This window comes from Carassius gibelio, chromosome A10 (assembly GCF_023724105.1).
Source record: "Carassius gibelio isolate Cgi1373 ecotype wild population from Czech Republic chromosome A10, carGib1.2-hapl.c, whole genome shotgun sequence".
Classification (NCBI taxonomy): Eukaryota; Metazoa; Chordata; class Actinopteri; order Cypriniformes; family Cyprinidae; genus Carassius; species Carassius gibelio.
Window position 1 is genome coordinate 14,785,339 of NC_068380.1, and position 11,665 is coordinate 14,797,003.

The following is an 11,665-nucleotide window of genomic DNA, read 5'->3' on the forward strand; positions in this document are numbered from 1 at the left end:
ATACATTATATATCGTATATATATATATATATATATATATATATATATATATATCGAATAGTTGGACACACATTGTACTTTATTATACTGCAATAAAATAAATAAATAATAACTAAACAAATATGTAACTATGATATAATTACAAAAAAAATATCAATTAAAATATAAAGTTTAGAACTATTTTAAAATATGAATATACTATACATACATTTTATATTATTATTTATATTTTAGAATACAGTACAATAAAATATAGTTCTGTGTTGGTACATATACACATACATTTAAATTATACACATATTACAAAAAATATTTTCTATATATATAAAATAGAATAAAAAATTAAATAATATTTTTTATATATATATTATAATACAGTACATAATATAGTTATATTTGTGGGTATATGTCAATATATTAAATGAAACGAATATAATATGATCTTCTTTTGCAGTTAGACTATTAATTCATTTCAAACTTTCTAACTAGTGATTTTTAGGCACTGTATAATGTAGCAAAGCCAGTTAACATTCTTAAGGAAAATGAGTATTGAGTTTTAATGAGAAAATCAATCTTTTTTATACACTGTGTCCTTTGGTTGGCTAAGAGTCTGGATGGGGGTCCCTGGGTCTGGAACAGCTGAGTACCCATGGTTTAGTGAATTCGCCATGTTCTTAACCTGATGGAAAACAACAAAACCTCTTCTGCCATTTCACGCATGGTGTTTTCCACTCCAGCGCCTCTTCCAGGAAATCTTTGATTGCTAGCTGGAGAAATGTTCATGAAATCTGCTTGACTGTAATGGAACAGTAATAATTACAGTTGGTGGTGCACGCATTGGTGGCGGTCTGGACTGGAGGGGCTCTTTCTCTTTCAGACTGATTTAATTAACTGTGAGAAGGGACCTGCGGCTTGAAGCTGATTGGGATCCCGACCTGCCTGAGAATGAAGATGTCACAGCGCCCCATTCATCTAGTGCTGTCTGTCACTCTCTCCGTTAAGATGGATGTCTGCTGTAACGGACCAATTCTGTGCAGAATGAGGGTACGGTTTGGAGAGCCTTAACTGAATTCATTTTACACTCTACAGAAAAAGAGTGTGCGTTCAGTTGATCAACGGATGGTTAATAAAAGGAATTGTAAAAAGTAGCAATAATCTATTACTAAATAATGTAATGTAATTAAAATAATCATTCATATCAATAATCATAATCATTCAGAAACAATCACCTTCTCTGATAGGGGTCATTTATATGTACTTATATGCATTAGTCAGAGAATTAAACTATTAGGAAATAGACTTCACATATTTCTGCACCCACTGTAAAGAGTTCTGTTTGTGCGCTTTGGTTAGATGTGTTTCCTGCTTAACAGTGACTTTTTATACTTGCCTTTTTAATACAATTAATCTGTTTGACAGAAACTTTTGTCCGAGTTCTTCTGTGGTGTAAATCACTCAAAATACTTTTTTGTCAGTTAACAATCGCTAAGTAAGATTTCCATTTACCTAAGAAGACTTGGCAAACTATTTAACAATCCTGTCTGAGACTGATACCAGTTATCTACAAAGATATGAGAAATAAAACAAATAAACACTTTATATGAAAAAACAAATCTGAATGTTTATTTTATTTGCACACTCATTTGGAACAGTATAGATAGATAGATAGATAGATAGATAGATAGATAGATAGATAGATAGATAGATAGATAGATAGATAGATAGATGGACCACTAAGCAAAGATTACTTGGACATGCAATATAAACTAATCTGCAATATTATTATAGATGGGTGTCATATTCCTGATTTTTTATGTTGAAATGATCATGAAGAGCAATTGTTACTCCACCTTTTAATGTCCACTTTGATGGTCTGACACTAGGGGGCAGTGTCTCTCTCTCTCCCAACTCATAATGACAGCTTGTGATGCTTGTGAGAGTCCTTCTGAATACGGAAGACTGTTTTGCAGATGTAAAATATGAAATGATCAATTTGATATGAGTCTACAGAGAAACCCATGAGATCTGTTGCCCTGATGTGATTCTGCTTTCAGAGACATTGCAATGAAAACTAGTCTTCTCGAAGATTGATATTATATTTTCTCTTGAGAGGGTTGGGTCAGTAGGGGAAAAAAAATTAAAATCACGTGTGGTTGTTCTGCATCTGTGAAATCCTCACAAATGAAAAGCCAAAATTTGAATAATGTATCATTTAAATCTGCCTGTAAATGATTACATGATGGAATTGTTTTGTGTACTTTGATTAAAACTACTGAATTCCAGTACCTCAATAAGATGAATGGCAAAACCATAAGTGTAAAGGAGAAAATGGAAAATGTGACACACAATCTTGAAGGAGGAGTGCGTTCACGGGCCAGAGGTTGTTCAGTTGTCCTCTGAGGTTGAGCCATCAGGCCATCAAAGGTCTGCTGCTGACAAACACTCCTAACACTCATCTGACCTGCTGAAGAGTGACATTAAAGACAGTTCTTTCAAATAAATCACAAAATTATTACACAGCACAGCTGTTTTTTTTAACATTGATAATAATAAGAAACATATTAGAATGATTTCTGAAGGGATCATGTGACCCTGAAGACTGGAGTAATGCTGCTGAAAATTCAGCTTTGCGTCACAGGAATAAATTAAGTTTTAAATACATATTCAACAGAAAAACAAACAGTTATTTTAAGTGGTAATAATATTTCACGATATAACTGAATGTTTTGATTAAATACAGCACAAGAGACTTCTGTCAAACACATTTTTCACCCCAAGTTTTTAAACAGCAGTTTGGATTGATTATAGCGTTATCATAGCACATAAATCATCTGCATTCAGTGCTGTTCTGTCATATTCAAACACACATCTTAAAATCTCTTATTATAACACAAGGTGATGAAATACGTAGTAATCATAAGAGTGCCTGATAATGAGCTCCATACCGGGAATCTGGTGTCTTTTTTAACTTAGAGCATGTGCTGTGTGCTTTTTGCTCTCTCTTCATACTCTCTCCCCGTCTAGGGACAAATGTGGCATGTCCCACGAACCTCAGGGTCTGTCAGTACAATTCACCATGTGTTCTCACACTAAACATTCATCTCCACTTTAAAGGAGCAGTTCACCCCCCAAAAAAAGACATTTCTTTCATTTACGCACCCCCACATCATTTTCAACCCATATGAACCTCTTTCCTTTGTAGAAGAATATCCTTAGAATATTTTGAACAAATCATTCTTCAAGTGGAGATTTGACACAAAAGAACAATTAGTGCATGAATCACAGCCACTTTTCTAATTAAGTACAAGAATTTCAACTTAAGTCTGTTTGTTGCACAAAACTACTATATGACTTTCAAAGCCTTGGAATATAATGAATGAGTCATATGTACTGCTCTTATGATGAATGGACAGACACAGTCAGACAGACAGACAGAGAGTACTGGAGCACTGTGGCCAGAACATCCAGACTCCAGAACAGTTTATATCCCTAGGTCATTAGACTGTTAAATAGTTCAAACCCACTGCCACTTCCACCTGTATCACCAGGATAATCAGCCTGTTCAATGGCACTCTGCACTTCACCTGATGGAGCATCATACATTTACTTCATAATGCATTAGACTGCTGATCATGGACAATTTACACTTGACAGTTTAACATTGTCACTTTATTGTTAATTGCAATGCATCCTATTGTCAGTTGTTTTTCTTATATGCATACAGGTTCTTTTTCCCTTTCAGTACTTTCCTTTTTATGCCTTTGGTAATTATTTTTATTCTTCTTCTTATTATTCTGGTTTATACTTCACTGCATATTCTATATCATGTTGTATTGTATTGTCCTAGTGTTATGGTTGTTCCCCTTCTACCCTTTCATTCGCACGAAACGTAAACAAAGTAAGAATTTCATTGTACTAGTACATATGACAATAAAGCTCTTGAATCTTGAGAATAATATAGATGGATGGATAGATAGATTGATTGATTTTGATGTTTGCTTTGGATTATTGTCCTGATGGAAGATCCAACCACGGCCTATAATAAAATTTCTAACAGAGGCAGTCGGGTTTAGATTTTTTTATGTGTTGGTATTTGATAGGATCCATGATGCCAATATCTACAAGATCAAGAACAAGATCCAGCAGTATTTTTAACTGTGGATATGGGGTTGTTTTTATCCCTGTTTGCACATAACGCATCTGGTGGGTTTGCTGACTAAAAGTTTTTTTCATGTTTCTTCTGACCATAGAAGTCAGTCCCGTTCAAAGTTCCAATCATGTTTGACAACTGAATATTCTGGAGTTTCTGAAGAGGATTTTTCTTGAAACCTACCCGAACAACATTTGGTGATGTAGAGGCTGTTTTTAGGCTGTCTGACCCCAAGACTCAACTAATCTCTGTGATTCTCCAGCTGTGATCCTTGGAGAGTCTTTGGCCACTCAAACTCTCCTCCTGACAGAGCATAAGGATGATATAAACACTCATCCTCTTCCAGGCAGATTGATAATATCTTCAGTTGATTGGAACTTCTTAATTATTGCCCTGCTGTTGGAAATGAGGATTTTAAATGCTTTAGCTATTTTCTGACAGCCACTTTCTGTTTTGTGAAGCTCAACAATATTTTTCTGCACATCTGAACTATATTCTTTGGTTTTAAATTATTAAGGGAATTTGAAAATGAAAAAATGTGGCCAAGTATGGTGACCCATACTCAGAATCTGAGTTCTGGTTTTAACCGTGAACACACACCTGGAGCAGTGAGCAGCCATTTATGCAGTTGGGGGTTCAGTGTCTTGCTCAAGGGTCATACCTCAGTCATAGTATTGAAGGTGGGAACGAGCGCCCTACGTTTACTCCCACCACCAACAAATTCTGCTGGACCTGAGACTCAAACCCACAACCTTCGGGTTACAAGTCTGACTCTCTAACCATTAGGCTTCTGTTTACCTTGGTGTGCTAAAACAATTGTAAATATGAATGGGAATATACTTTATTTTACTCATAAGAATTTCTAGGGGTGCCAATAATCATGGCCAACAATTAGAGAAAAATATTTATTTCGTGATGTGAGTTTCCCCCCTATTTCAATTGTTTTACTTCAGTGATAGGTTACAATTCTGTGTATTATTTGAATGAAACATCAAAAAGATAAATGATGCAGATGTATTTTCTCAGCCACCTTTGCTCATATTTACCAAGGGTGCCAATATTAGTGGTTGGCACTGTACTATGAACCACTTTTATTATGCTTTTTGTCATTTTGGAGCTTGACAGCTTGATTTATTTTCATTATATGCAAAAGAGTGGTCAGGGTTTGGGCGATTTATCCCTTAAAAGTCTTCCAAAAACGTCCTAGTTCCTGCTCGGATGTGGTCGTAATTAGAAGTCAGATCTATAGGAGCTCTTCCACGCCTGTCATCCGACAGCTTCAGAGGGATTTCACCGATAAAACCAGCTGGAAGTTTAATGAGCCTTTTCTCTCACTTTCCCTGGATGTGAATGTCACACCGAGACTCCACACAGGCTTTCACAGCACTTGCTAAAAGCATGTGTAACCCTCCTTCCCTCGCTCAAGTTTTGGGTGGGAAAGTGCTAAGCTGTCCAGGTAGTGTTCTTACACTGCTGTAGTCTGTTGGTGGTTGGTAATCTGATTATCCTATGTGTTCACCCTCCTCCTATTCCTTTACACCAGGGGGACAAGAGATGATGGATGTTTTTTATTGTTTCGTTGGAAGCATACCAGAGGACAGTCAAGAGCATAAACATGCACACACACAATGTTTTTACTCTGTAAGAGTGAATGGCATTACTTAAACAGATATGCAAATGAACTACAAATTAAATAATCATGACTTAATCTCAGATTTAAATTGATGCATAATGCCAAAATCACTTTGTTAATCGGTAATCCAATAATCAAGAAAACTGTCCACATACAGAAGGGTGAATAGTTAATAGCTGTTTTTGTGGTCTGCACTCAATATTATTTACTATTATAATTCCGTATTGTGATGTACTCATTTCATGTCTACTTTTTCTTTCAAGATTTTTAAAATTACAAATTCATTTATGAAATTAAATGGCTTTCACTACTTTTTAAAACCAATTTTGTAATTGACCCTTCACAGGGAGTTTGACTGACAGGCGATCTAACCAATCATAATGCCAAAACAAAAAAACAGGATAGTAGATTAATGTAGGTGGATTTGAAAAATGTGTATTTACGGTTTTCCATGGTGGAAACAGATACCTTCTGATATTCATTCCTGTTTATTTCATGCTACAACTAAAGAGGAAGAGATGATTGGTTCATGTGCTGCTTGAAACGATGTACTACAGTGATTTGTCATGACACATTAAAGAGCCACAAAACTGAATTTATTGTTGGAATTTCTTAAAACATGAGAGCGTATGTAGCAACTGGGGGTGGGGGTTCTTTGGTAAGGGTCAACTGACATTTAAAGTATATATTTTTTAATATATGATTTTAGTATGATCCGAAGCTGTTATTTTTTTTTTCTTGATTATCATTTACATCTGATTCAGAAATAAAGCATTCATATATATTTGGTGTCTCTGCATATTATTTAGGTTTGAACAGGTAAAATTACATCACCTGGAGTATTTTCAGCACTAAATGTGGGATACTTCAGTGGGAGTTATTGATAAATATTGTTGTAATTTCAGTCATTGCCATTATTTGACAAAGTGACTTTTAATGCAAATTAGGCTTATTATAGAAACATATGACCTATCCTTTTAATTTAAAGCATACCAGACTGATGTATTTTGCTGCATCCTTGATAATTTGGCAGTCTAAACCAACCAGTAAGATGGAAAACTGTGCTGTGCGACTGTGTTCAGCATTAATGCTGTGGGTAAATTTGCTCTGTTAGCTGCACAAATCGTGTGCAGTAATTTATTTCCAGAAATCCGATCCCATCATCTTTAACAAACACCCTTTAATATCAAACTATTACAAGCAACATTTAAACTACTGGATCTAGGCCTTGCTTCACACACATAACTTCTTCTTTGCTGCTTAGATGGAATCTGATTTCAATTTCCTTAGAGCCAGTTTACAAATTAAGGTGTGAAATATTTTTAGAGATGTGAAAATCGAAGATAAACCAAATAACATATCCTCTTCTGACATGCATTGATTTTCACTGCAGGATAGACATAAGATACAGATGATTGCGTTGAATCAACACCTAGAATTCAAAATGAATGACATTGTCTGGTGAATAAATTCATGTTTTATGCATTCTAGGTTGTTTTATTTTCTTTCATTTGAATGTGCCTACAAAAATTCACAGATGATGATCGTTTCAGATATACTGTGCACATTTGACAACAAAGCCAAGGGTTTATCGCAGAGCTGTGTTAAGTGAATCGAATGGTGAATGTGTGTCTGTAAGAGCTCCACAAAATCTGTTGTTTGAACTTGATGTTTCTTGTCTTCCACCCTCTGTCTGAAATAACTCTCCCAACTTTACACCTCCAGAGGAATGTTGACAGTTTAACCTTCAGTAAGTGGGGGAGGACACAAAACCGCAGCCATGTGATTTAAAGAGAGGTCATAAGGGACAATGGATGCTGAGTTTAGCAGGTGGCCTATGAAACAGAAAAGAACCTTCACCCATACTTGCTGCTCTGTAGCATATGTTAGCATAATATGTTATACTCAGTGATGGTAGAGTGAAATACCACAAAGGTAAAGAAAATATGTAGATACATTTTCAAAGGATCCTTTGATATTTGCAAAACGCAAAAGCAACTGCATAGAATTTTTGATTTTGGCCCAGATTAGAAAAATAATTATTTGTATGCTTTGAAAAGCGTTATGTGCATAGGATTATTTGAAGTATGTGCAATTTAGAGAGAGTTATATAAGATCGATTGTTGTATAATTTCAAAAGAGGTCCAAATGATCTTGCATAGGATCCTTTGATGTATGCACAAGTTAAAAGCAGCTATAGGTTCCTTTGATATATGTTGGATTTAGAAAATAGTTCTATAGGATTCTATGATGTTGAAATAGTTTAGAAATAATTCTATAGGATCATTTGATGTATGAATAATTAAAATAGCAATTGTATCCTTTGATGCATATGATAATATTATCAATAAAGTATTTTTTATTTTTTTTGTAGAAAATCAGATTGTTAGATAGGCTAGCCTGTGTACAGATTATTTAGTAAGCAGAAATTCAATAACTCGACTGAATGGATATTTTTAATAATGCGCTTCAAGCAGCCATGATTAACAGCAGTTGGCGGTTAAAGTTTTCTAAGCAAATTTAGATTTGAAGAGAGTCACAAGACCATTGACTTTCTCCCTACCCAATCATGTTAATTGATAAAAATAAAATTACAACAAGCATGTAATGACCACAAACAAATATAGTGGACTAAACGTGCAGATACATCACTTAAAATGTACTCAATTAAAAGTACAACATTTTTAAACTACTCAAAAAAGTACACTTTCTTATAAAAAAAACTACTTACAGTTAGGTGAGTTTTTTGTAATTAGTTACTTCACACCCCTGTGTTTGATTTAAAACAGTCAGGCTCTTTGATACATGTAGAACTTTTTTAAAACAATTTGACAGGATCCTTTGAAGTACGTAGAACTTAGAAAATAAATCACATGACCCTCTGATGTATGTTCAACCATATATAAAGAATTTCATAAGATCTTTTGATGCATTTAGAATTCAAAAACAATAAAACAGAACACATTGATGTAATTTATAAAATAATTCTATAGGATCTTTTGATGTATATTCAATTAAAAAGCAACTGGATTCTTTGATGTCCCAAATATTCAGGAGTAGATCTGATACAAATTAAATGTTTCATATGGTGGGGGTGATGTTGGCGCAGTGGATAAGACACATGCCATTGGTGTGAGAGACCTGGGTTTGAATCCACTGTGTGACACCAATGTGTCCCTGAGCAAGACACTTAAACCCTAGTTGCTCCAGAGGTGTGTGACCTCTGACATATATAGCAATTGTAAGTCGCTTTGGATAAAAGCGTCAGCTAAATGAATAAATGTAAATGTAAATATTAATTTGGATGTATACAGAGTTAGCATTCCATTCCACTGAAAATATTTTCCCGTCCATTTGAAGACAGGCATTTAATGCTTAGATTGGTCGTGATCTGACCTGCACATCTAGAGGATGGGTGGTGAGGAGTGTGAATTGTTTAATGTGCTTTGCAGAGATGCCACTGAACGGCATGTCAACTCTGTTCTGTGTCAACTTGTGAGGACTACAATCCGCGCAGGCTTTATCACATGTGGCCAGGCCAGGGTAGAGCTGACACTGAGACAAACTGACGACTTCATCGAGGGCCACATGACAGTGGCAGGCCTGAAACTGATGACCCGCTGAATCGTTCCTGACAGGGACTTGTGGAGCGGGGCGCTAGGGCTAAACAGCACAGCCTAAATAGAATTCTGTCCTTCTTTAAAACAAGACATCTCAGAATTCATCTAAACCTCTAAACAAATGACTGAAGAATAAATAAAAGGTTAACCAAAGGATCATTTACAATTAGTACTTCATTTGAAGACTTATTCCACAGGCTGTTTTGAAAAACAAACAATGACAAAAGAGTTTTAACACAGTGCTGTCACTACAGTGTTGACTGATGCTGATTTATCCTGATGTGAACTGCTGGATTTGGATACAAAACTGAAAATTCTTGGGATTGATGCTGTGAATTGCCCTCTAAAGGTCGTGCCAAAACATCTGAATCAGATTGAGGTCAAGACTCTGACTGGGACACTCAAGAAAGCTAAATTTCTTCTGTTGAAGATATTTTGTTGTTCATTTACTTCAGTGCTTTGGGCTGTTGTCCAGTTGCATCCCCAAAACTTCTGCTGAACTTCAATTGGTGAACAAATGGACTGAAAAAATATCCTGATAATCTTCATTAAATTATTATTTTTTCTACTCTGCACTGTGAATGTTTGGATGGTATGCTCAAGACTTGAAAATGCTTCATTATTTCTGTGTCATTTATTACATCTATGTTTATGATCAATATACACATAAATCTAAAGGTTCAAATACTTTTTGCTCCAGCTGTATATGAACCAAATGAAAGCCACGATGTGGGGCAACATCAAAGATGTTAGTTCTAGTGTTTATTTCTGTGGTAATAGGGCTTGATCCTGTATTCTTATGTGTATTTTAATGAGCATAGTTTTTAAATGTGAGGCATGCATGTCACCACTAAATGAGCTGTACAGTGATAATCAGATTAAGAGATATAAGTGGAGTGCAGTGAATATGTAAACTAGAATTATCCTAATCCATTTTGCAATCTGCCTGCAACCCTGAATCAGGACAGCAACAATGTATCCATCACTGGAATCACATCTCTCTGCTTGCATACTGGATATGTTATTAAAATCAAGGTTCAAGCACAAATCTGGCTGCAATTTATACCTGATCATAAAGAGTTAACTATGGATAAATAGGCACGACTATGGATAAATAGGCACTGTGAGAACATGTCATTCTCTTCTTCATCTTCACTGAATGTTTTGATTGAAGCGTGCATCTGAACAAACTGGTAAGAGTGATCTTTCTCTGTTTATCATGACAAACACTAGCAAGGCATTTAGACAGTGTGTACATCCGCGTCGGCATTATTTGACACCCGATGATACACACAGTCTTTGCTTCGTTTGTTTGGGCGAAGAGCACGCATGCAATGTCCTTGGCGAAGAAGCTGAGGCTGAGCCTTCTCAATCCTCTTGCCCTGCGTATGTAGAGCTGTTGGAGGTTATGGATCGCGCCACAGCAAAGTTGGACTTGACATGGAAGTGTGCCAGCAAGGTGACGCTTCGAGTATGGCTCGACAAGTGTTATCTTTCTGACCATAGCTCCCCAGCTCAGTTGAGCCTTCCATTTCTGCCTGATCTCCATGCAGAAGTTGAAAAGAAATGGAAGAGGCCTTTTTTTCTCGCATCCATCGATTTCAGCATATGAATTATGCCAACATTGAGGCGATGCGTGAAGCGGCTATGAGAGGATGCCTCCTGTAGAGGCATACGCAGCAGCAGGTCAGGCTGTGGCTTAACTGCACACGATGGCGATGCTTCAAGCATATCAGGCTGATCTGCTGAAGGACCTGGATAAAGGCAAGGGCCTTTCTCCTGATCAGGTAGCCGAGCTGCACAACAGATCTCTCTCTCCATGCTACCAAGCAGGCCGCCTCCACCTTGGGAAGGTCTATGGCGGCCATGGGGGTAACGGAGAGACATCTGTGGGTGAACCTGGCAGACATCGGGAACAAAGAAAGGGTCTTTCTTATCAATGCTCCAGTTTCGCCTTCTGAACTTTTCGGTAATTCCGTTGAGATGGTAGTCGAGAAGTTCAGGGAGGCGAAGGCCCACTCAGTTATCTTCAAATCCTTCATTCAACAAAGGTCCAGGTCTGAGCCCCAACAATATAGGGGTCCTGGTCCGTCTTGATCTGAGGATCAGTGACGGACACAAAAGGCTAGTGTCGTGACTCGTGCTCCTCCCCCACCTGTGGGTAGGGGAAAGAGGAATCGTGAGTCACAGGGTGGTAGGCAAGACCTAAGGGATGTGATCCTGACGAGGCAGCATTCTTGTCCGAATCAGAGCGATACTCTC